Below are 26,820 nucleotides of genomic sequence, written 5' to 3' on the forward strand. Positions count from 1 at the left end.
TTCAATTTGGCATAAGCTTTTCACAGCAAATAAAACATTGTGGCCCCCATGCCCATTTTTGATTGTCATTGGTTAGTAGCTGTGGTATCCAATTTAAAAATAATGCATGCAGGACTTTCAGCTTTGTAACCCCATGGTGAAAGATAAAAAAAAAGTCAGATACAGTACTTACCAGTCCAGTAGTCTCTACATAGAAACATAGAATTTGACGGCAGATAAGAACCATTTGGCCCATCTAGTCTGCCCCTTTTTTACCCTTCAGGTAAAGTCAACCCTTTTTAATCCTTATTTCTTTGTAAGGATATTCATATGCCTATCCCAAGCATGTTTAAATTGTTCTACTGTCTTAGCCTCTACCACCTCTGATGGGAGGCTATTCCACTTATCCACTACCCTTTCTGTGAAGTAATTCTTTCTAACATTTCCCCTGAACCTACCTCCCTCCAGTTTCAGTGCATGTCCTCGTGTTTTATTACTTGTTTTCCTTTGAAGAAAATTTCCCACCTGTACTATGTTAAAACCCTTGATATTTTTGAAGATTTCTATCATGTCCCCCCTTTCCCTTCTCTGCTCCAAACTATACATGTTAAGATCTTTTAGTCTATCCAGGTAAGTTTTGTGATGTAGGCCATGAACCATTTTAGTTGCCCTTCTTTGTACACACTCCAATGTATTTATATCCTTCTGAAGATATGGTCTCCAGAACTGGACACAGTATTCCAGATGAGGTCGTACCAATGACCTATAAAGTGGCATTATTACGTCTTTTTTTCTGCTACTGATTCCTCTCCCTATGCAACCAAGCATCTGACTAGCCTTCCTCATTGCTTTGTTACATTGCCTCCCTGCCTTTAAGTCACTTGAAATAGTGACTCCTAGATCTCTTTCCTCCTCAGTAGTTTCCATTATAGTACCCTTGATACTATTATGAGCCTTTGGGTTTTTGAGTCCCAAGTGCATAATTTTGCATTTTTTAGCATTAAACTGTAGTTGCCATTCTCTTGACCAATTCTCAAGTTTACTTAGATCATCAGTCATTTGATTTACCCCTCCTGGTGTGTCTACTCTGTTGCATATCTTTGTATCATCTGCAAAAAGGCATACTTTCCCTTCAATACCATTTGCAATGTCACTAACAAAGATATTAAAGAGCACTGGTCCAAGTACAGATCCCTGGGGTACTCCACTGGTAACATGTCCCTCCATAGAATGCACTCCATTTACGACAACTGTCCTATCCTGCAACCAGGTTCTTATCCATTTAATTGTTTTATAATCCAATCCCACACTTTCAAGTTTATTTAGCAGCCTGCGATGTGGGACAGTGTCAAATGCCTTACTAAAGTCTAGATATGCCACATCTACAGTCCCCCCTTCATCTAGTATTTTGGTCATCTACAGCTCCTGTTCATCTCCTCTTTACACAGAGTTGGGGGGTAGCTTCTGCAAGGGGGCTGCTTATAGAGGAGGAGACTTCTTGGAGATATATTTCTCTGCTGCTGCCTTGAGGTTATGGGGATCACATATATAAATGGGTTACACACTCACACACAAACACACATTCACACATACTGTACCCTACAAACACTTAACTACACTGAAATACATCCACAATACTTATTAACACCCACTGTTACAGAAGACCGGATACCGGCAGCTGAAGGTAGAAGATGCCACTTTGGAAGATGAGTAATTACTGACTAATTAAGCTAATTGGTTGCTTGATAGTTAGTCCTTAGGTGGGGGTGCCACCAGTGTGCAAGAGTACGTTTTTCTGATTTTTCCTAAAAAATTTTTAGCAAAAAACAGACTTGCTTTAGGGGTGCATAAAAAAAGAAGCTGCATACAAAATCACTTAATAGGCACATTAGAGTAGTGATTTGTCACAAAGGAATTAGTACAAGGGTGCAGATTAAGAGGTGCAGAGCCCTTATATCAGAACTCCATCTTTTTAGTTGTTTTGCCATTTTATACAGATTATACAGGCAAGCAAGTCATGAATGAGAAATACAGAATAGCAATTGCATTTATGTATTGCCTGATAATCAGTCAATTAAAAAAAAGAACTCTTATACGTAAACCTAAGTAATATATCAGATAAAACACATTTATGATTGTACAAAGGTTTGATTCATGTTTTGTTTATTTTCTATTTATATTTATCCATTACTGATACTTATATGCAATATATCTTAAAATATTGGGGTGTGGTACACACATCGACAGTCGGGATTCCGACAGTCATTAGACCGACGTTGGAATCCTGACTGCCTGGACTCAGAGAGTTAGTGGAGCGCAACGAAGCCCCTTGTAGGCTCGCTGCACTTGCCACACTGCGGGCACAGTGGCTCTCTGCGCTCGCCACCTATTTTTTCTCCCTCGTGGAAGTCATGGACCCCCACGAGAGAGAATACCCGCTGCCCATGTAGTGGGCTTTTAGCAGTCGGGATTTCGAGGTCGGGGTAATGACTGTCAGAATCATGACTGCCGGTGAGTCCTCCGGCACCCAAAGTTTTGAAGTATTTGTCTTATTTAGTTATAGAAAATCTGTTTAATAATATGGTAGTTATTTTTTAAGTAAATGTCATTATTGGGCAGCATAGACAGTGTAATGGTTACTTTTCATCACTGAGGTCATGGGTTCAATTCCCACTATTGCCATAACTGTGTGACTTTGCAAATTCTGCCCGTTCTTGTGTAGGTTTCTTCCAGGTGCTCCAGGTTCCTCTCACAATTCAAAAAGTACTGTTAGGTTAACAGAACAATTTACTCTATTTTGAATGTGTGTATGTGTACATGTGGTAGGGAACATATATTGTAAGCTACAGTGAGTAAACGGGTAGGACTGATGTGAATGGGCAAATATTATCTGTAAAGACTGCAGAAAATGTGTACTTTATATAAATAACTGGAAAAAATAAGTAATAATTATCTTAACCATAACTAAATTAACAAGTTACATGAAAAAATTAAAAACAATAAAGGGTTGCTCAATGAGGGCCATTTCTTTTGTTCTTGAACCTGATCCAGATCAGTAGTCTAGTATCCAGATATATTCTATTTTCTTTAAGATCATAACACTTTTCTTGGATTTGAACTTAGCACAATGCATTACCAAAGTAAATGTCCTTCTTATGTGTACAAATATTTATACAGTAACTTTAATGTTCTTTGATATAAGTTAACATGCTGTAAGTATAAGCTTTACTTAATATTGTATATAAACGTAACCTAGCCATTAATTGATTATTCAATTTGGTATGTCCTCAAATACTGTTAAACACTCGTTCCCTATCTCCCTAATAGAATAAAGGCAAATTTGTTTCCTTTGAGCCATAAAGCAAGTCATTTTCATATTGTGATACATATCTGTAATTCTCAAACCTCTGAGTACTCTTGATGGTTTACTATACCAGTTTAAAATTTGCATTGTTCAAAATAACTTTACCTTTCTTGATCTAAATAAATGATTCCAATTTCAGTACACTAATTTTTTTTTTTTTGCTGCTGTACACTTAGCAAGAGAAAACTCTTCAAATCTTCTCCTTTTCTCACCCTTTTAATGCCTCTTGATTATAGTACTCACAAATCAAAATGTTTGTAATCTGTTTGCTCATTTTCATTTGCTCTGGTCACCTAGATTGAGACTGGATGGTAACAGGATTTAAAGTAATGTGTTGTTCGTTTGCAGAATTTTATACATTGAATATGGTCAAATGTTTGTTTTCATTTATAGAAACAACTTTTAAAAAGTTCTACCAAATCAAACTTTTAAAAATACATACAGTGCACTTTTATCTACAGTACAGATTGACAGAATTCTCAAAAATGTTGAGTTTCCCTTTTACTTATTTCAATAAATGATATTTTAGCAAAAAATATTCTCCACATTGAAATCTCTATCAAACTCTTACAAAAAAAGATATACTGTAAATAAACAACAACAAAAAACGAGCGATGATTTAGATGCAGTCCATTTTATATTCACTTCAGAGTGCTTAGTTTGTTTCAAGTACACATTTAGGATTGAATAAAAACTCTGACAATCTGCATCATGCTGATTATTTTTTTATTGTCTCTCAATGGATGAAAATTGTGCCAGCTGAAACTTATATTTACGACTATTAAAATGCCTCCTGGAATTATTATGACTATGAATTTTTTTTTAAACTTTTGCATAAAGTAGTGAGTTTTTTTGTAAGTCAAAATTTACTTCTCTTACCATTTGAAAGGGATTTTATTGTTGGCAGATGAAGGAGTTAAGGACCCTACACACAGAGAGATTTGTGCCAGAGATTCCTAATGGGAGATTCAGCATGAGAGATTTCCCTTAAACTGAATCTCTCAGATAATGAACCCACACATAGAGAGATTTTTGCAAGAGATCCAAAATGGGAGATTCAGCATGAGAGATTTCAAATCTCTCAGGCGACTTCAGGGAGGGGGGGGGGGGGGGAGTTTTCAAATTTGTCTATAATAGAAAAATAAATAAATAATTTTAAAAATTATGTGGGTTTCCCCCATGAGCATGTCCAGCCCCAGGCTTTCAGAGTTTCTCAAATAACAGGGGGAAAAAATAAATAAGGTCCCCTATATTCAAAAAACCAGCACTGGGCTCTTGGGCAATTCCTGGTTCCCAAAATCTGGGGGACAACAGGAGTAGGGGTCCCCCGTATTTTGGTGAACAGCATTGGGCTCAAACAGCCATCAGGGTAATGCCACAGCCGGGGGACACTTTTTATATAAGGTCCCTCGGCCAAAGCATTACCTGGGCCAGTTCCCTGTGGGAGTGGGTACCAACCCAATAAATGGGTCCCCCCTTCCAGGGTGCCACTGGCCCGGGCTGAAGCCCAAGGCTGTCTCTGGCTGATAATTAATAAAATTATTAGTGGCCTTATAAATTAATGTTGGTGGCATAGTGCCCCCCTCACCCCAAACAAACAAACATTCATGGCATAGTGCCACCCCTCACTCCAATCAAATAAACATTGGTTGCATAGTGTGTCCCCTCTCCCCCCAACCAAATAAACATAGGTGGCTTGTGTCCCCCCAATAAAAAGGTTTAACCATTGGTGGGTAGAGCCCCTCCCCCCAAAAAAGATTTCACCATTGGTGGCCAGTGGCAAACACCCCCCCCCCACACCCAGTAAAGTTAATCATTGGTGGCTCTGTGGGGCCTCTCACTCCTGCAGCTTCCACCGACTGAAGAGGGTCCTGAAGAAGAACTTGCTCAAGATGATGGACAGATTTTGGCAGAGTGGAAGTGGACACCAAAAAAGCAATTACTGCCCATTATAAGGTGTATATACACAGGCTATAATCGCTGGCAATATGGACGCCGAGCAACCATATTGCCAACGATTGGAGTGCGCACCGGCGATAAATCGCCGGGTGCATGCTCCAGTTTTTAGCCCCCTTATGATCGCTGGTCGCAGGAGCTTGCTCCTGCAACCAGCTGATTCCCTCTGCGGCTCCCCCGGGAGAGGTTCCCTTTCATCAGCGACCATCTCTGGTCGCTGATGAAAAGGAGACACTGAGCAATATATAGCTCAGCAATATATCGCCACCGTGTGTACACAGCTCTTGATGCATGTCCTGCTGCTTTCCTGCATTACATAGTATCGAATTTCTAGTTTCAAATAAACTTCTTAGGGGAAAAAAGAATACTGTAGCATTATTATTTGTATTGAATATTTCACCTACAAAGGTATGTGAGAGTTGACATCCAAAGTACCATGATATTAATCTGTGAATTATTTATCAGTGGTATCTGACAAAATGCATATGACGTGCTTCGTTGCATAATTTCATTGTTTTGAAAATGACAACTTGTGTTTTATTGGCTATGGTATAAGACAAGTGCATCTTTGTGTAACACATCTTCATAAAGACCAAGGGCCAAATGTAATAGGCTGTGAGAATCAGAAAGTGAGAGATTTTGAGAGAGTTTTCATTTAAAAAAACAACTAAATTTTTTAAAGCGGCACTTACATGGCAAAATCAATCTGTTTTTTCAGTGTAAATAATTGCTGCTTTTAAAAATGGAAATCTATCCAAAGATATCTTACTTTCTGATTCTCACATTCTATTATTTGCCCCCAAATAAATTTACATTTGGCGATGTCTTCAAAAGGTTATTAACATATTCATTGTATAAAGTTAAGAGAGAAAAATATTTGTATTCATATTTCCTATATTAAACATTAATAAATATAACAATTCAGCATTGAATATTTGTTCTTTCTTTGAAAAATAGAAAAAATAATGCTAATGACTTACTGAATGTCTTCCTCATTCTAGTTATAGATTGTTGGAAACAATACAAACTGTCTAATTTGCTTGTTCTTTGGGGAGTTTAGAATTACCTAGATTCATTAATCTATTGACAGTGATTAAAAGGCACAGTGGGGAAACATGTGACTATTCTTTCTATTACTTATATTGACTGTCCAGTCAAATCACTCTTGGCTGCTGTTAAAAATCTCTATGTTCAATTATAAACTATCACCCTATAACCTTTCATTGTTCATATGTTCATATGGTACAGTTTAATTCTATTTACTGGTTGCTTAGTAGCCTAGTGTGTTCATGTATCTATAATGACCCCCAGTTTATCTGTAAATTTATTTTAATATATATGTATCAACAACACAATATCACTAGAATTGTGCGCTAGATGTAAAGAGGTCACTAATAACACTACATGCCCTACTAGAGGGATCCACACAATTCAAATACAAAACCAATAGTGTTATACAGCGCCCAAATATATCTGTCTTTCCCTCTTTTGTAATTACAACTGACCAAGATTTATTCTTAAATATAAAACATGTATTATAAAATACATAAAAACAAATATTCCCGCCCATATATATGTCTGATTAAGGCTTCTTAGACATGATCTTAAATTTTACAAAACTACTGAATTTCTACCAATCAAACTAAAAAAAGCAATGAGATAGTGAGCATGCTGTGCAGTGATGATTAAGGATGACAACAGCATTGAGGTATACAGAAGAAAGTTTAAAGAATAATAAACACTCTGATTCACTTTGTGAGAATGCTGAATCTCCAGTATACACATTACAGCCCTTCCAAAAACTATATACATTAATTATGTAGGAAATCCGCTCATACAGCCTCTGGTTTCGTCCAATCCTGGTCATTTGCTCTTGTTAAAAGATTTTCATCTACGATGAAAAATTAGATGGTTTTAGTAACCACTCTGTCCCTATTTGAATTAATCCCATCCATGGCTGAACCACTCCCATGATTTGTTATTGTGCTCATATGCAGTTTTTAATTGTCTTTCATCTTTGCTGTAAATGAGTCCCAGTTTTTATCCACAGTAGCAATGATTACATTATCCTAAGAAAATAATGATGTATACAGTAATTGTGAATTTAGAATATATTTTTCTTTTAAAAATGTTGCTAATCAAAGTTTTTTATGGAATCTGCTTGCTTCAATTGATTTTACCATAATATGAAAGATTATTAATTAACTATGATTTGTCATGTGGCTTGTTTACATGGTGCTTCAGGTTCTTTTCTAGCTGAATTAATGGCCTTTATTTTAATTACAGGTCTCAGGGTTTTACAGCACTTTAAACCTACAAGTCCAGGTAAGATTATGGATTGTCAGTGGTTTAACAGTAGGTTTTATTTTAGTTTGTGGAATAAAACACCAGAGTTATAAAAGTAAAACATGCATTTCTTTTAATAGTGATGCTGTAAGTTATTTTGTTATATTTATTGTATATTGAACTGTTTTAGGCATTGGCAATTTAAGCTTAAATGTAATTTGCCAATAAGAAAAATAAACATATGATGAACTCAGGCAATCTCCGTTGTAATGAACAAAATCTTGTCAGCATTGGCAGTGAGTCTTGCATTACAAAACATCTCTCAATATGTTTTATTCAAATACAGTGCTGTGGTTATTTATTTCTAGTGTTCCTGTACAGCTGGTATAAAATTCTTTGTTCACATTAATTTATTTTAATTACATTTTCCCAGATGTATAAATCTAAATGTGAAATATTGAATTTTTATTTTTTAGGAAAAAACTTAATTAATTACGAACTTTTCTAAAAGCAGTGTCATATCCACTATCCCATCCGCTAACAATGGGTGACCCTTCTCTACTAAGATGCAGTTGATGAACAGGAGGTTCCAATAGTATTGAAATAATATAGTAGGATTCAGCATTATTAACAAGGATGGTACTTGTGTAGTTTCACAGCGCCAGCATGGCTTCTACACTCGGCAAACTATCTAAAATAAACTAACTTAACTCCATGCCAACATGGATAGTTCATACCTCCACTATCCATGTTGGCATAGAGTTGATTTTAGATAGCGTGGCGAGCGTAGCGAGCCACCGAGCCCGCAGTGTGGGAGAGCGAAGCGAGCCCCGCAAGGGGACTCAGGCGCACGGCGCCATGCTGGCACCGTGAAACTACACAAGTACCACAAGGATTGCGTATACTGAGATAGAAAGACAGTAATGAGGGAACACCAAAAAATAATCTAACTATTTTCATCTTTAAAATACATCATTTCTAAAATCTAGAATTTCTTATACTGACATATTCTCTGACCAGTGCTGTATAATATGACTACTGCTTATAATGAGTTAAAAATAATCATCATCATCATCATAATTATTTAGGTTTTATTCTTTTTTCTTTTTTGAACACAATGTTATAAAAAACCTAGAAAACAGGAAATGTTGTTCATATTATATTGATAAATAGTGAATGATTAATAAGGTAAACCTAAAAAAGCAAACAATTATATAAAATATAGGAACAACAATACCCAGCGCACAAACTCCTCAGATTCCCAGATAATGTCCATAAATTGTTCAATAATGTGTGCAGCCTCTTTCAATGGGAGTGTACCAGTAATCCCCACAGAGATACTTGCAAAAAGAAATGGAGAAGGAAAGCGCACCAATGAGCAAACGTATCATAAAAAATCTGATTTTTATGCTCACATACATAGTGGATAAAGAATACGAGCTTGCCAGCCAAATGTAACACAGGATCACAGCACGGAACTCCGATGGATGTATCGCCCACAGCGGACCAGACACAGACCGCCAGACAGAAATCCAAACACCGGAGCTACCACGGAGAAGGGGACAGGGAGCTACCCACTGGATCACGGATGGAAGCTGGACGTCACTACATCGGACCAACAAGCCACGTCCAACACGTTTTGTCCTGATGAAGTCCGTTCCAGTGACAAAACGCGTTGGGTGTGGCTTGTTGGTCGGATGTAGTGACGTCCAGCTTCCATCCGTGATCCAGTGTGCTCCCTGTCCCCTTTTCCGTGGCGGCTCCGGTGTTTGGATTTCTGTCTGGCGTTCTGTGGCTGGTGCGCGGTGGGCGATACATCCATCGGAGTTCCGTGCTGTGATCCCGTGTTACATTTCGCTGGCAAACTTGTATTCTTTAACCACTATGTATGTGAGCATAAAAATCAGTAAATATTTTTTTATAATACATTTGCTCATTGGTGCGCTTTCTTTCTCCATTTCTTTTTGCAAACATATAAAATAGTTAAAAAAGTGAAAAACAAAATAAAAAATAGTTAAAAAAGGGAAAAGGGTCCAGCAAAACTGCAATCTGGTTTTAATTTTTTTTATAAACATTAACAATTAAGGAAACTAAAAATGAGAAAGGTCAAGATTGAATTGGACCAGGAAAGAGTGAAAGGAAAGAGATAGAACAGGGAACAGAGTAAGGAAAGAAAATAAATCCACCACCAATCTGTGAGTTCTGTAAGGAAAGCATAGAAAGTTATAAGCAAACATATATTAAAAATATATAAATGAGAAATCTGTAATGGTTATGTTAAATTACTGTATGCTGCAATGACCAGGTCATGATGGTAAAAACATTCATAATAAGGGAATTTTGAGAAGCTAGTATGTAATCAAGGTAAATATTCCAATTAGCTTTAAATTTACTGACATCTTTGTCAATGTCAACTAATACTGAGTGTCTATCAAATAATAGGATGGAAAGCAGTTCTTGTGTAACCAAAATAGGGTTTTTTTTGGGAAATCCATTTCTGTAGCACAGTTTTTCTGTCATCAGCAACCAATATAGTAAAAAACAGGAAGGAAGGGGGATATCAAAAGGGTATGAACATGCAGAATAATCAGCCAATAAAAAGATTCCTAAGATAAAGCTACAGACACGCCCATTGCTTGTCGAATAAATATGTGTATTTTATACCAAAAACATTTAATTTAAACACAGTACCAGGCATTATGTGCAAAAGTGGCAGATGAGATTTTACATTTTGGGCAGGAACCTGATTCTGCAACTTCCATGTGTTTCATCTTGGTTTTAGAGAAATAAGAACTATTTTTGAATTTTATATGGCATTCCTTTAATTTAGCAGAGCCAACATATTGGATGCTGAAAACCAGGTAAATCCTTAGCCCAGGATGTCCAAATTCCAGAACATATCCAATTGGTATAACTAGGCAACAAATCAGTATACAAATAATCCAATTTATTCTAAATCTCGAGATGTTGGATAATGTGAAAATAATGAATAGTGAGGCTTAAAGTCTCTATGGAAGAATACAGTGCTGTACAAATACATGAATCACATAATGAAAAATCTATTTTATAAAACAGAGAGGAGAGAGAAATATAATTCTTTATTAATGGGGTGGTGCAGACGCCACATATCTGTAAGATGCAAACAGGTACAAATGTGTTAAATACCTATTTTCTATTGAATAAAATGAGCAGAGGATTGGGATTGGTGATCCATAAAACAAGAGTAAAATATATTCAAATTTGTCACCAAAAATGAACCAAGTACCTTGATAAGGATATAGCAAATTACAATATTCAGGAAAAAGGATTTATCATAGAAGGTAGGGGTGTAGACATTGCAAAGCATATATCTTATACCATAGACGTCAAGTATGAGAAGAACATATCAACCATATGGATCCATCACCTGGCATATAATATTTATAAGTAAGGTGTTCTGTGCTAGTATTTTCTATACCGCAGGATTCGAGTGGTAAGGAAAGTTGAAGGGAAAGGCTAGAATTTTTTGGGAAGCCTACAACATTTTTGATGTTCAACCACAGTAAGGAGAGTCTCTTTAAAAAATGTGAGTTTTCTGTAAATTGAGGTACATAAGTCTGGCATGAAGAATCATAGTATGGATCAATTAAACAGCGTACAAACCCAGGGATACAACATAAATTAAAAAGTAAAAGACGTCAGGGCATTTTCCAATGTAGGAATATACAGACCATATAATTGTAGGCAGAGGAAGAAGAGGCAAAATGAAAAAAATACAACAAAGGAAAGGAAAAGATGAAGAAAAGGAGGAGAGCACACCAAAAATTGGCAGTAATATTAATTGTAAGAATCAGGAACATCTCCAGTGATAACCCCTCAGTTGAGTAAACCGGTAAATTCTCAAACTAAAGGGACAATAGAGCTACTAAGCAGCTATAGGTAATAAGAAAAACAAAGGTTAAGGAAGAAGTGTCCTCCATAATTCTCTCATTGCTAAGATGTACAGTAGAATAGGTGCTGATAAATAGTTTAACAATTAAATATTTTCTACACAATAACATACAAATTTATTGTAGTACAAAATTATAAAAGGCGATACATACAGTGGTATAGAGTCTATCTATTATTATTTGTGCCGACACTGCAGGGATCTCTCTCTCTTGTACACTACAATGTTGCAATGCCCTGCGTGTGATGTGCCACATACAGAGGGCTGGGGCAGTATGGATGGTGTAATGGTTAGCAATACTGCCTCACAGCACTGTAAAGCGCTGTGGAATATGTGTGTACTATATAAGAAACTGTGAATAAATAAAATAAATACAGAGAGAGGAGCCACACGAATGATGAGCCCAGATGAGCTGATTTAGTACTGGCGATGGGACGGGAAAGGACAGGGAAAGGTATGAGGGGGTGACAATTGGTAGTGGCAGCTGTCTGAACGGAGAAGGGTGTGTGTGTAGGGAGACTTTTGATGGTGCTAAGATGGGTGGCAGTCGGGGGGGAGTTTGGGGTTTTAGTAATACCCCAGCACCCAGTACTCTATTCTACACCCAGAAAGCAACCTACTAGGATACTGATTACCTTTAAATAGAGGAATTACTAAAAATAAGTAAAAAATAGATAGTAAAATAAGACTACATACTATTTTATATTTTTATTACCAATTATTTATATACAGTAGCACATACATATTCCACAGCACTTTACATAGAAAATATTTGAACATTCACATCAGTACCTGCCCCAGCGGCGCTTACAATATATATTTATTTAAAGGAAAAAAGAGAAATACTGATGCACACGCTATGTACTAAGAACAATGATAGTTACAATTATTTTTTTTTTTCAAAACTTTTTTATTGAGTCAAAGCATCAAAGAAAAAATACAGAACGCAATTCTGTGTTCTCAAGCATGAGAATCATATATCAAAAATTCAAGTGTACAAAGAGGGGTTACATAGTAACAATAGAATTTCCCAATTTTGTGGCATGGGTTCAAGACCGTAGTCGTAACAAAAAGAGTTAATAAATTAATCCAGGACTAGCGGGGGGTTGTTGAGCAGCCTCTGTTCTTCATACCATCGGGTGTTTTGGAAGCATTGGTGGAGAGTTTGTTTAGTTGATGTGGGTAGAGTTTCCATATAACTATTCCAAGTGGCAAAGAACTGTTTTGTGCGCGAGTCCTTTTGGAGGGAGGTTTCCAGCCAGTCCATGTGAAAAATGAAAAACAGTTTATCTCTAAACATTGCCAAGGCTGGGGGGGAATTTTGAATCCACACTTGTAGGATAGTTTTGCGGGCAGCGGATGAGATTGCTAGCATTAACTTTTTAATGGGTTTGGGGGCTCTAGTCTCCTCTGGAAGGATGCCAAATATGGCCCATTCCGGGGTGAGCGGGGTGAAATTTACCAGGTGTTCATTGGAAAAGTCACGGACCTCTGTCCAAAATTTCTTAACCTGTGGGCAAGCCCAAAAACAATGGTATAGGTCTGCTTGGGGGTGATGACATTTGGGGCATGTTGGGGATTGTAGTATTTGCATTTGGAACCCTCGTGAGGGAGAGATGTATGCTCTATGGAAGATGTTTAGATACATTTCCGTGAATTTGGCCCTTGGGAATATCGTGATTGAGGTCTCCAGGGTTTTTAGCAAGTTGTCCGATGTAAGGGAGGGAAAGTGTTCTAGCCATTGGTTAAGGCCTGTTTTTTGTGATGAGTAATCTATGGTCTTTCGGAGAAATTTGTAGTAGGTGGAGATCGCTTTTTTAGGTAATGGGGGGGCTAGGAGCACGTTGTCAAAATCGTTGTTCCAGTCTCTTTCTGGGATGAGTTTAGAAATTTTGTCTGCATACGATTGGGCCTGAATAAAATTTAAGTTATGTGCGGTTATTATTGGGTAGTTCTTAGAGGCTTCTGCAAAGTTAAGTGGTTTGTGAGTGTGAGAGTCTATCAACTGTCCAACTCTTTGTAATCCTGCAGTTCTCCAACTTGTGAAAAGGTGTGGGGCATTTCCGTCATGAAATTGGGGGTTTCGTACAAAGGGTAGGTGTATCGTATGGTGTGGGTTCAAGTGGAAAGAGTGGCGCAGGGTAAGCCATAACTTGCGGACAGACATTAGAAGAGGGTTTAGGTGTATTTCCGGGGGGATGTCTCTATCTTCTAAGTGCAGGAATGCAGTTAGTGAAATGTGAGGTAGAAAGTGTTGTTCCAGGGCTGTGTTAGCATAAGTTTGGTTGGTAAGTAGCCAGTCTTTGAGGTATCTGAGTATCGCCGCTTGATTATATATTGATATGTCTGGGAAATTAATCCCGCCATTCCATTTGGGTTGTGTCAGTTTGATCATTCCGATTCTAGCTCTCCCCTTGTTCCAGATGAAGGTTCGGAACAGTTTAGTTATAGTAAGTATATCGGATTTAGTGATTAAAAGTGGCAAAACCTGAATTTGGTATAAAAGCTTGGGAAAGTATACCATTCGCAGGAGGTTTGCCCTGCCTAGGTATGATAGCTGAAGGTGGCCCATTCTATTTAGTTCCCTAGTGAGATTTTTAATAGTTTTGCTAATATTGTAGGCATATAAATTTTGCATATTTTTGGGTAGGGTTATGCCTAAATACGTCAGGCGGCCCTTTGCCCATTTCATGGGCAGTTGTGTGGCCCATTTGGGGCGTGTGAACCCCTGTTTTAGGTATAGGATTTCAGATTTTTCCAAATTGATTTGGAATCCTGACAGTCTACCTGAGTTGCGTAGGAGATCTAGTAGAGGGCGTAGGGAAGTTTTGGGGTTTGCTACATAGATGAGGACGTCATCTGCAAACGCAGTTATTTTGATTTCCATGTTGCCTACTTGTATTCCTTGAAGGACAGGCCAGGATTCAATAAGTCTAAGTATGGGGTCTAAAGAAAGATTAAATAGGATCGGGGAAAGGGGGCATCCCTGTCTAGTCCCTCTAAACATCTGTATAGGTGTGCTTTTAGTTCCATTGATGAGTAGGGAGGTGCTTGGTGTATTATAAAAGAATTTTATCAAATTTATAAAATGGGGTCCAAAGGAGTATGCTGATAGTGTCTGGAATAAGAAAGGCCAAGAAACAGTATCAAATGCCTTATGTGCGTCTAGGCTCAATAGCATATGTGGGGCATTGGGGTGGAGGTTAGAGGCAATTACCGAGGCTATTGCAGTGCGTATTCCCTTAACGGACTGTCGGCCCGCAACAAATCCCATTTGGTTGGGCGAGATGATCTCTGAAAAAAAGGATTGGATTCTAGTTGCCATAATTTTAGATAATAGCTTAAAGTCTACGTTTAAGAGAGTAATGGGGCGGTATGAGTCTAGTTTTGTGGGTACCCGTCCAGGTTTGGGAATTAAGGTTGTATACGCCTCATTGAATGAAGAATACAAAGGTTGGGTTTTGTGGATGGTTCGGTATAGTTCTAATAGTGTTGGGACGATATCTGGCTGTAATATTTTATAATATTCCCCAGAAAATCCGTCTGGCCCCGGGGACTTGTTTGTTTGAAGGGAAGATATCGCTTGGGACACCTCCTCAGCTGTTATATCTGCGTCTAATTTTTCTATTTGGGTTTGGGAGAGAGAGGGTAGTCTGGAGTCTTTGAGTAGTTGGTCTATTTGTGTGTGGTCTGGGGGGTCAGCCGAGTATAGTGTGGTGTAGAAGGTTTGAAATGCGTTAACTATGTCGTGAGTTTTAGTGAGGGGTAGGGGGTCATTAGTTTGATTTATAGCTGTGATGTGGCTTCTACGGTGGTAATTTTTTGTTAAGTTTGCCAATAAACGTCCGGTGCGATTTCCCCATCTATAATATCTGTTTTTTGTGAAGTCGAGGTGTCTTTGGGCTTGTGAGGTTAGAAAGTCCTCGAGGAGATGTTTTGCCTGTTGATAGGCCGTGTGTTTGTCAGCAGTGGGGCTGTTGATATAAGAGTTTAAGCAGGAGGTCATGTTGGCGTGGAGGGAGTTGTATTGTGTTTTAGAGGCTTTGTTGCGTTTGGCCATATATGCAATAATGTGTCCCCTCATTACAGACTTTGCAGTCTCCCAGAACAATACTGGCGTGTCCCAGTGTTCAATGTTGGTGTCCACATAATCCATCCAATGGTGTTTTAGATACTGGCGGAAGTTTTCTGAATGGAAAAGGTAGGAGGGAAATCTCCAGGATTTGTGGAGTGGGTTTGTATGCGATAGGTTAAGAGATAAAGTTATAGGGGCGTGATCTGAGATTAATATGTCTCCTATATTGGCTGAAGTGACAGAGGAAATCAGATGGTCTGCTACTAGGATATAGTCTATCCGTGAAAATGAATGGTGGACTCCCGAATGGAATGTGTAGGACTTGTCAGTGGGGTGAAATAATCTCCATGCATCAGTCATGTGGGTTTGTGTCAGGAATGTGTTAAATGCTGTCCATATATTGGAAGATGTAGTCTTTGGGGGGGGAGTCTGTCCAGTGTGGGATCTTTAACTACATTAAAATCTCCTCCTATGATTAAGGATGAGTGAGATCGTTGTGCTAATAGTTGGGAAATCTGACAGAGGAAATTCTGGGTCTGGATGTTGGGGGCATATATATTTAGGATGGTATATGCAGCATCTCCTATCTTAATATCTAATAGCAAAAACCTGCCTTCGGGGTCCAAGACTGAGTCTACAACAGAGTAGATCAGTTTTTTAGAAAAGAGTATGGCCACCCCTCGAGATTTAGTGGTATAGGGGGCAGATATGCACTCCGCTATCCATGGCGCTTAAAGTGTTGAGTTCTCATCCGCCTTCCAATGGGTCTCCTGCAATAGGATGATATCTGGGTCGTGGTGTTTTATTTGGGTTATTATTCTCCTCCTTTTAATAGGGGAATTTAGGCCACATACATTCCAGGACAAGATGTTAATTGAGTGTGGTGGAGACAAGTATGGTAGGGTTGTTGGAATGGGTGGTGTCATCCTATTCCAGCCCTGGCAATGACATTGAAGCAAGGGTTGAGCATACAAGAAGGCCCTCCATCCCAGCGAGTAGAGGGCCGTGTCTTGACATGTAATAGACCCCATTTCTGGTAGTACAGACATATCTGAAATAACAATGCGTTCTGAACAATAATAACAATTAGATCATATATTGTAAATAACAGGTGATGCTTTGACAACATTTTCCATTTTTTCCAAACCAAACTATCGCAGTGGGTTCTGATTGGGGTATCAGAACCGACCGGATATAAACTATACATTAGTAACATTGGGGCAGATGTATTAAGCCTGGTGAAGAGATAAACTGGAGATAAAGTGGAAGGAGATAACGCACCAGCCAATCAGATCCCAACTGTCATATTTCCAAACACAGCTGATTGGCTGGTGCGTTATCTCTTCCATGTTATCTCCAGTTTATCTCTTCTCCAGGCTTAATACATCTGCCCCATTATACCTAACAGTGGTAAAGTTAACATTAATCTAAGTCTAGCTTAAGGAGAAACAGTCATTTTTTGCGGTATTGTGAAGAAACTCAAGTGGTTACTGGCGAGCCAGGGGAGCTAATTGATGGCATGAAGTGCGCTCTTGCGGCCTCAGGGTCATCGAATAACAATGTACGGCCATTGTCTGTTACCCGGAGCTTGGCTGGGTACAATAGGGCGAATCTCCTATGGGAGTCCACCAAGAATTTACAGATTGGGGAAAATGCCTTACGTTTCTGGGCCACTGCCACAGAAAAATCTTGGAATATGAGTACACGAGTGCCATCAATTATGAGTTGGTCCATTTTTTTGTAGGCCCGTAGTACCTGCTCTTTGGTTCTAAAATCGAGGTATCGTGCTATCACAGGTCTAGGGCGTGAGTTGGGGTCTGATTTTTCTTGTCCAATTCTATGAACTCGTTCTATATGAGGGAAGTCAACTGTGTCAGATAAGTCTAGGGCTAGTAGCAGTTTGGAGGTAAGGTAGTCTGCTAACATAATTGGTTTAATGCTTTCAGGTATTCCTATGAATCGTAGGTTATTCCTCCTATTTCTATTTTCCAAGTCTTCAATCTTATCTTGGAGTTCCTGTATCATCATTATGGAGGAATCAGAGGAGGATTGTACATTATTGATAGTATCCTCTGCATCGCTTATTCTTTGTTCAAGGTCGGCTATGCGGGAGGTGTTAGATGCAACTTCCCTCACCGTGGCTTGGAAAGAGGCTTTAAACTCATCTAATTTTTTGTCAATATGTGGCATTAAGACTGACAATATTTCTTGTGCCGTAGATGAGCCAGTCTGGCTATCTGAGGGGAGGTCATCGTCAGGTGGGGGGTTCACATCTGTGGCGGCTGTGAGGCGTGAGGGGTTGAGGGATTTTGTTTTGCAGGTCTATTGCGACCCATTCTATTCTCGTTAAGTGGTAAAGTGGGATGTGGGCGCGTTGGGGACAAGAACCTTTCCATTAACCAAATTTAGTTCCAGGGAGGGGGAGCAGTGAAAGCATATAGGGAAGTGTCACCTTGGGTGTGGTATTGAGGCAGTGATGAGTATAAACAATTAATAACAGGTTATTTCGTTGGTAGTTTAGACGTCTCGGGTATCATACAATTTCCTTCCTCGTCTTACTCCCTCTGTTACCAGGGCAGCTTAAGTCAGACAACAGCGCTTTGGGACAAGATTAAGCCCGCCAGTAGGGTTGAATCGGAATGAAAAAAGGGTTTGTATCACATTAACATATTATAACAAGTATGTGTTTCTCCCCTTTGAACAGCAAGATCTACATTATTACTATAGAGTTGAAATTAGTGTGTGGAGAATGTGTCACACACCAATCCCCACCACAAGATAAATGCAAGGTTGTTAGGGGTTGTTGTGCGGGCAACTATTATCCTCAGGGTTAGATGGTGTTATGGAATAGTAAGTAGAAGTATATCCCAAAGTTTACCACATGATGGCAGCATAAGGTTGAAAGATATAATATGAAGTGAGCACAATATTTGTGCTCGAGAGTAAAAAGTCAGCTATTTATCTATTGGTAATACAGTGTTACACAGTATTAGGATTCTTAATTATGATAAGATACAAATGCTATTGAACACTCTCGTTTGTAATAGATGAACACAATTTTTCTAATAGATACCAGTGAGCTCAAATGTTCAAAAGGGTGAGAGGCAGGTCAGCATATGGGAGCATAGTATCTTTAAGTATTGTTGAGTGCCGCAGATCCAAGTCCCCTATGTCAGGGAGTATAATAGTGAACGGTAGATGTCCATTCGTTGTATGGAGAAGTTAGGAGCCTCTTACTTTGGGCCAGAGGCAGTGTCAGTATCAGAGAGGGCACTTAAGAGGGTTAGCTGGCATAAATGTGAGTACCAGGTTTGGTTTGCTGGGGGGCTCAGCTGGATGAGCAGCTCAGTGGGTGAATTTACTATGAGGACTTAGGGGGCAGGGTGAGTAATTTCGGGCGTCAGGAGCAGGGTGGTGGGAGCAGGGAACATCACCCACTCCACACCTTTATACTGTTAGTGTGGGGGACCGTTACCTCAGTATTCCTCCACCGGAGTTGTGGTAGTAGGGCCGGGGAGGTTGTGGATCCCCGAGCAGCAGCACAGCCGTGTGGGGTCGGAGGTGCGGGGGCACGCGGCTCCGGATGCGGCTTATGCGGAGGAGGGTGTCGGCGTGTCTGCCTCCCTCTCTCCCGCACAGGGAAGTCGCAGGCTCCCCGATGCGCCGGGGCAGCAGGTGTCAGTCCAGCTCCAGGGGCGTCACCAGCGTTCAGCGGTGTTCAGCGGCCTCCGTCTCCGGGTCTTCCCCGCTTGTCAGCAATCACTACTGTGGAGCCGCAGGGAGTCGCGGTTACAGCGCTGGACAGCTCCGGCTGTCAGGATACTAGCGCGCCCGTCTTCTTCCTCCTCGCCGCCCACGCAGAGAGGCCGCAGGTCCTCAGATGTATCAGGACGGCAGACGGCAGCGCAGCTCTAGGAGCGCTCACAGGATCCAGCGGCCGCCGCTCCCACGGGTCACCAGGGGCTGTCTCACCGCCGAAGGTATGGGGATCGGGTTGCGGTGGGGAGTCTGGGGGGACAGGCACCGCCACGGAGTGGTGTGCTGGTCAGGGGCAGTTGGTCACTCGGCGGCGTCCCACGTGAGGGCCCGATCACGGGTCAGACTCCGATGGTGGAAGGCTCCCTCCAGGTCTAAGTCCACAATACTGGTATCGGCTTGATCTCCAGGAGATAAGGAGACAGCTGGGTATGATTGGGATACCAATATGTGGTTTTTTGGGGCTGGATTGGGTTGGATGGAGCCTGGGTGAGCGGAGCTCAGTTAAGATGTGGCCATCTTGGATGCGCCACCCACCGGAAGTCAGTTACAATTATTTTGATAAACTCTTACATGGAGTGTAATTGAAGTTCTTAGCACACATTTGCGCAAATATGTGGGCCCATCCACCAGGTCCATGTGAACTTTATTAGATGGGTTTCTAACATTTCTAATACTAACACATTATATAAATGTATATAGGTCTTACCTTCAAATAGAACCCATAATAACATGTAGTCAGCAATGCAGGAACCCGGGCTAATTAAAACATCTGAGGGTAGATGCCAATTAACCTAACAGGTTATTTTTGGATTGTGGGAGCAAGCACAGGGAGAATATACATGGTGAGAATCAAACCCATGACCTCAGTGCTATGAGGCAGTAATGCTAACCATTACACCGTTCAAGTAAAGTAGCAAATATCCTGGAGGTACTTCAACAGAAGAATCTGTAATATGAAGAATAGAGTTACAACAGCAAGAATACCAGGTACGCATAGAATAAGGAACCAGGGGTTAAAATTACAATGCAAAATACAGCACAACTGGGTATAGTCATGGAGGCAGTCCTCCGGGCATAATAGTGTAAACAGAACAAAAATTATAAGTATACAATCAGACCTAAATGCAATAGATTGTTAGGCCAAGCTGCATGCTGTAACCAAGGAGGACTGAAGAGTAAAAAAGATTGCTGACATCTGTCATGCAGACTCACTGTATGGAATAAGGGTTATAGATGTTTGCAGGAGATGAGGAGAGCAGCAAATAAGTGATCCGGCTATTTCTGCAATAGAAGGCTCTCGCTGGTTTAGTAGGAGAATTCAAAATGAATAGGGTGAGCCCAGAGAGCCATTTCGGGAGTCAAGTTGAGTTCTCATGGGGTGCCCCAGGTTCGACTAAAGGCCTTACCTCCCTTACCTCCTTCAAGCGCTCCCTCAAAACCCACTTTTTTCGACTAGCCTATCCCTCCTCCTAACCTCTTTTGATCCTCCTATCCTGCCTCCGTTCACCTCCGTTCCTACTTATCCTATTGTATTTCGTTCGTCCACCCACCTATTTTTTGTATGTTAACTCTTATGAGCAGGGCCCTCCTTCCTCACGTACTCACCCTACCTCATTACCTCACCTGTGCTCCTGTCCTGTTCTTCCCTTCCTCTACTTCATCTTCAGTCTCCTTGACAATTTTGACACCTACTTCTGAACTGATGCTGATTTTAGTTCTACCAGCTATACCCCTATTTATACTGTATCTTTCAACACACCCTGTACGTTACCTTGTAATTTTTTTTTTTGTTTGCTATGTACGGCGCTGCGGACACTTTGCGGCGCCTTATAAATAAACGTACTACTACTACTACTAAACGGAGGACTGTGAGGAGTGCTGAGTCCCACATATGATAATTATCAGCTGCCCCGGCAAAACCCCCAAAGAGTGGCATGTTCTCTATTCAGCATTTAAGCCATGCCCCTTCCTATTGGCTACTTTTAGAATTTGGAGGTAGCCATTTTGAACAGTGAGCAGGAAATTGTCTAAGATGGAATACAAATATACAAAGAGTCAGTTTACAGAAACAAATCTAGTGAATAGATTGGTCCACATATTTGCTCTGATCTGTCAATAATGACACAAATCAGTACAATGGTTAATTGCAGACCGTGTTAAAAAAAATAATAGCTGGACAAAAATAGAGATACTGTATCTTGAAATCAATTACATTTCATTGTTCTATTCTGCTTTCCTTGATGATTGTGTACCATGTATGCCTTATATACTTAAAACCTTAAATTGTCATGTATGTATTAAACATCAAGTAAGATAAACAGCAAAACAGCTGACGAGTTGTCTTTTTAGCAGCTAATTTAACTTAGTTTCTGTTTGCTAACATTTTCATAGTTATTGACAAAACTTCAAAGTGAAAAAATGGACAGCACTTTGACCCTGTGACCTAAGAATAAAGGATGCTGAATTATTTATTTTTTCAATAATGTTCTGACATAAGAGAGGTGCTAGGAGCATACTTATGTAGGGGCCTTTACCATATTGTTTTCATGATCTATGTTACAATTGGCAATTGGATTTTATTTTTATTTTATTTTTCTGCACTATTCCTTTAAATACTGTATTCAACAAATTCTGTTTACAACAAAAAAAAGTTCAAATGTTGCATGACTAATATGAAAATAAGTTATCCATGTCAAAAAGGCAGCTGCTACAGCAAAACACACCTGCCTCTGCTTTATTGTCAGCAGTGAGTTTCTAAATGCGCAGCGCTGGATGGAAAATGTGTCCTATGACATTTAAAAAACAACACATTTGCAAGACTGGGTGTACATAAATTGTACTGTTATTAGACTTTTAGATTTGAAAAATTTCTACAGAAAGATAGTAACTGAACAGTAGAAATACTGTAAAATAAAATAGAATTAATCATTAAAACTAGTGTATATATATATATATATATATATCTCTCAAGTGAGAGGGAGAGAGAGAGAGGTTGCCGGCTGTAGGTTGGGGCTGAGGACGGGGTTGTATCCCCGAAACGTTCCCTGTACACCACAATACAAGTTTTTGTTTTCACCTAACAGTCTTCTGAGTGCCGTTTTGTCCCCATACCATTTGGTGATTTGGATTTGTTTTATTCCATTCTGGCACCGGGAGCATGCTGAACTTTTAACCACTTGAGTGCCGGCAGCTCTTGGACTTGTGTATATATATATATATATATCTCAAGTGAGAGGGAGAGAGAGAGAGGTTGCCATAATTAGCAAAATGTAGAGTATAACTTCAGCACACTTTTTAAACCAGTTTTAGGGGTATATTCATGAAGCTTTTGGAAGCCATCGCTTCTCAGCAGGTTTGAACTAAAAAAAATAGTGTTGCTTTAAATGTTAAGATCAATCTAGCTAAGAAACATAAATACATCCACTAAGCATTAAAACATGGCAATATGTCAATTTATTTAAATATAGTAAACAATTGCTTTAATATATGAGAATGGTAAACAAGTTTGACACTGGTTCAAATATTTCATTTTTTGGAAGATTTATACTGGCACCATAGAGAACTCTTTAAACTAGCATTCCTCCAAAATAATGTTTCCAGATGGCAAACTAACTTGATATTACAATTTACAGATGCTACGGTAATTAGACTACTTCCACTGTGTATTATAAATAAATTTGCATGGTGAAGTCCATAGATACAATTTTAATGCAAAGACTCCATCAATTAAAATGTGTAACTTCAAATTAAAAAAAAATATTTAAAGCAGAATAACGAAGGTGATAATTTAGTAACTTTGAGTAATGTATTGCACACTTAGTCTATTAGGCATATACGTATTAAAATGATGAAATATCTTATAACTTTGTTTTGGTCTCTAAGGCTTATGTACTTGTTAAGTTGTATATGCCAGACAAGAAACCTTGTGAAATGTTAAACCACCTCACAGTGAAAAATATTTTAAAATAATATTTGATCAACACGTAAAAAAATCATACAACACAAAAAAGAAGTGAATAGTTTGTAAATCTTTCTTGTAGATATTTCTGAATATTGTACTATAGCTTGTATCGCTGTACAGAACTGATTTTATTGTACTTAAATTTTATCTGTAAAGTGTAAACATCACTGCAGGATTCTGGAGAACTGCAAAAATGTGTCTTTACTACCTGCAGTCATGCTTAACAATCACTGCACAAGCACTTTTTGCATAAAAAAATGTTTCCTATATTACAAATGGAAGGCAATGATGTTACTTCTATCATCCACATACAGCATATACCTACAATATCAATGCTTCTTTAACAAGTATCCACAATACTTATGATACAATATTGGATTTTCAAACTTCAGCTAGTGTTTTTGTTAACAGTAACTGATGCATGGACTCTTATGCACTATTGGTTTTAACCAGGGACCTCCGTTCCGAGATGTGGGCTTCTTTGTAACTAGTTTGTAGCCTGCTGTATTGTTTCCTATTGTAATAAACCAATGGTAATTGATCCATACACTGGAGGTCGAAAATTCGTACACTGGAGTGATAACAGAAAAGTGATATAGTGCAGTGGAGAGGAACACACAAAAAATACATGTATGAACACTGAGAGATTACAGATAAACCACATTGATAATGAAAATAGGAGACAGGGGGTAGTATTCAATGAAAATATTCTCTATGTGCAGTGAATCCTGTTTAGGATTCGCTGCACATTCGCCAGCATTCCTTATCCTGCCGGTCTGCCGCCAGCCCTCCCTCTCCCCCTATTCAACGCATCAGGAGCTCACTGCCCCTGACAGCGAATTTTAACCCCCCTGGGAAATACCGCAGGGAGCCTGGGGGACGGCAGAAGGCAGGGAGATGGAAACCTCCCTGCCTGCACCGCATGCTGCACACAGCAGCAAGTGGGAGAATGAGGACTGGCGAGGACACAGGCAGCAGAAGCTGTCGCCCCAAGGTCTCAAGAGACTGGGCAGGCAGGGCAGGATGCGAGGTGGAGGGAGCGCTGCGCTGGTCCCGCTCGTGCATATGTAATGAGTGGGACCCAGTGCAGTGAATATTAATGAGTGGGTCCCCACCCCCCTGCTGACATCATGTAAAAATTAATTAAGTTAAATATATATTCATGTGCTGCAAGTACATGAATCCAAATAGCAAGATCCTTCACATAATAAAATTAATGATTTTTTGACACAAAAAAAAACACATTTATTTTAAAAGGACACATTCCAGTTCACCTTAAAAAGATGGTGAATGCAGAATGGTGAAAGGTGGCGAAAATCACAATGAAAGCAGTTCACTATCCTAGCATTGAAAACACTCACGGCAAATTAGAGTCAAAACCCCATTGAAATACACCAGCGAATTGCAGCAAGCATGAAACGGAGAACTGGCCAGCACTCACTGTTCGCTTTCGGCCAAAAGTGATCGTTGAATAGGATGAATCAGATTTTCAGTGAATAGATCCTGATTCAGTGAACAGCCTGATTCGCCAAAAAGCCTGTGGATTTGCAAGCATTGGTTCTTCATCTTTAGAATGTCCATATACTAGTTTACATTGATAACATGATTATTTTTGACCTTTCAGCATTTTCCAATGTTTTTACTAAATTCTATGCAGTGACAATTCTCTGAAGACTATGGTAGAACTTGGTTTATTTTCCCTAAATTGTGCTGCATCTCTTTTTCCCCTTGTCTTACACATGCAATGATCTTGTGTGTGTGAATGTTGATTCTTGATCTCTGTAAATACACATGGAAAAATAAGGAAACAACATTTAAAAGCTCAGTATTAGACTGAGGCATGACTGACTGACCTTTGGAATGCAATGGAAGGGGCCTGTGAATGGATGACATTGCAACTCTAAAGGAGTGTAGCTAGCCATATGAGAATGTGTGGAAAACAGGGATTGAGGGCCTGCGCTCAAGGTGCGTAAATAATGAGATATTGCCAATGTTTTCAGTATCTGAAAGTTTTACTTTTGATCTCATGCAACCAATACCTTTATTTTTCATTTATTTTCCGTTTTTACGTCTCCTATCACAAACCCATACCCTCTGGGTAGTTGTTCATCACCTAGCAACACAAAACAGGCCTTTTTTTAGGTACAGTTTAGCTTGCACGAACGGGACAATCCATTAAGGGCGTTTCGCCCTTTTCCAATATGGCCACCACCAGCTCACATTAGGGCTGCCACGGGGATAAAACCCCGGACAGCACCATAACTCAGCATCACTCCCTGAAGAAGACCCACAAGGGTCGCAACGCGTTGGAGTTTCATCGTTCACATTACCAACACTTAACCTAGTCTCCTCCCGGCTGGGAGTCGAGCGCACAGCGCTAACACAGAACGCAAGACACCGGCGGCGAAATCCCGCGAGACGGAACCCCGGAAGTCTCGTCTGCGTCAGGCTGTGGTACCGGCGGATCGAGCGGTCAAGGCGCCGATCCAGCCGCGGTGTGTTCAGAGCGGACATAAGAGAAGACTACAAGGACCAGCACCACCCGGACGGTGGCAACAGGTAAGAGTGCACCGCGGGAGGTACGGGACGCCAGCCCCCCGCACCACTCACACCTGCGAGACTGTACTGTATTTCTTTCTCCCATTGACTGCCTCTCCCCACCCACACAGTGAGTGTATTAACCAACAACACCACTGAGACTGACCATCATCTTTTACCTTTGACCCCCACTTACTTTATGCAAGTAACGGTAGCATGTACAGTATACTGATAGTGAATAAAACTTTCAGATACTGAAAACATTGGCAATATCTCATTATTTACGCACCTTGAGCGCAGGCCCTCAATCCCTGTTTTCCATAATATTTCTAAAGGGTAGCCCTCCCTTTCCAGTGAGGACCAGCAGCTCGGGTGATCATAACATTACCCAGACAGTAATAGCGCCGACCTATTTTCTCTTTACTATATGAGAATGTGTGGCCACTCATAATCCTATGTGAGCAGAGCCCATGGGTCCCTATATTTTCTCATTCTGTGACAAGGAACCGAGTCCCCTGAAGTAGGGATAGTCTCACTGTTCTCAAATGGGAAATGCAACCAACCTCTATTGCACAACTAGAGGACACCAAAGAGTACCTTTTTTTGGCAGGGTTATGCCCCACCTGTTGTAATGAAAACACCAGAAACTGAATTCCAACAAAAAGATTAACATAACCAAATATATATATATATATATATATATATATATATATATATATATATATATATATATATAACAAAGCGTGGTGGTCCGGCACAGCCGCTTACAGTAGCTCAACTTGGACGGGTGCCCGCAGTCTGCATGCAATGCCACATAGAACTCCAAATACTGCAGCACTCCAGTCTAGTGAAAAAATATAATTTAATGAGCAACGTTTCAATACAACTAACTGTATTTTAGCCTGAGGAAAATACAGTTAGTTGTATTGAAACGTTGCTCATTAAATTATATTTTTTCACTAGACTGGAGTGCT

At 39.8% G+C, this 26,820-nt stretch overlaps 1 protein-coding gene across 33 annotated transcripts in view; it reads left to right on the plus strand.

The window, feature by feature from the left end:
• Positions 1 to 26,820, plus strand: part of PTPRD (protein tyrosine phosphatase receptor type D) — a 1,589,668-nt gene that overhangs the window by 766,671 nt on the left and 796,177 nt on the right. For all 33 annotated transcript variants that reach the window (XM_083185941.1, XM_083185944.1, XM_083185945.1 and 30 more), the window contains exon 7: positions 7,586 to 7,624. The gene's annotated coding sequence lies outside the window, so the exon portion shown is untranslated. The remainder of the gene's footprint in view (positions 1 to 7,585; positions 7,625 to 26,820) is intronic.

Source organism: Crinia signifera, chromosome 1, assembly GCF_055691185.1.
Source record: "Crinia signifera chromosome 1, ASM5569118v1, whole genome shotgun sequence".
NCBI lineage: Eukaryota > Metazoa > Chordata > Amphibia > Anura > Myobatrachidae > Crinia > Crinia signifera.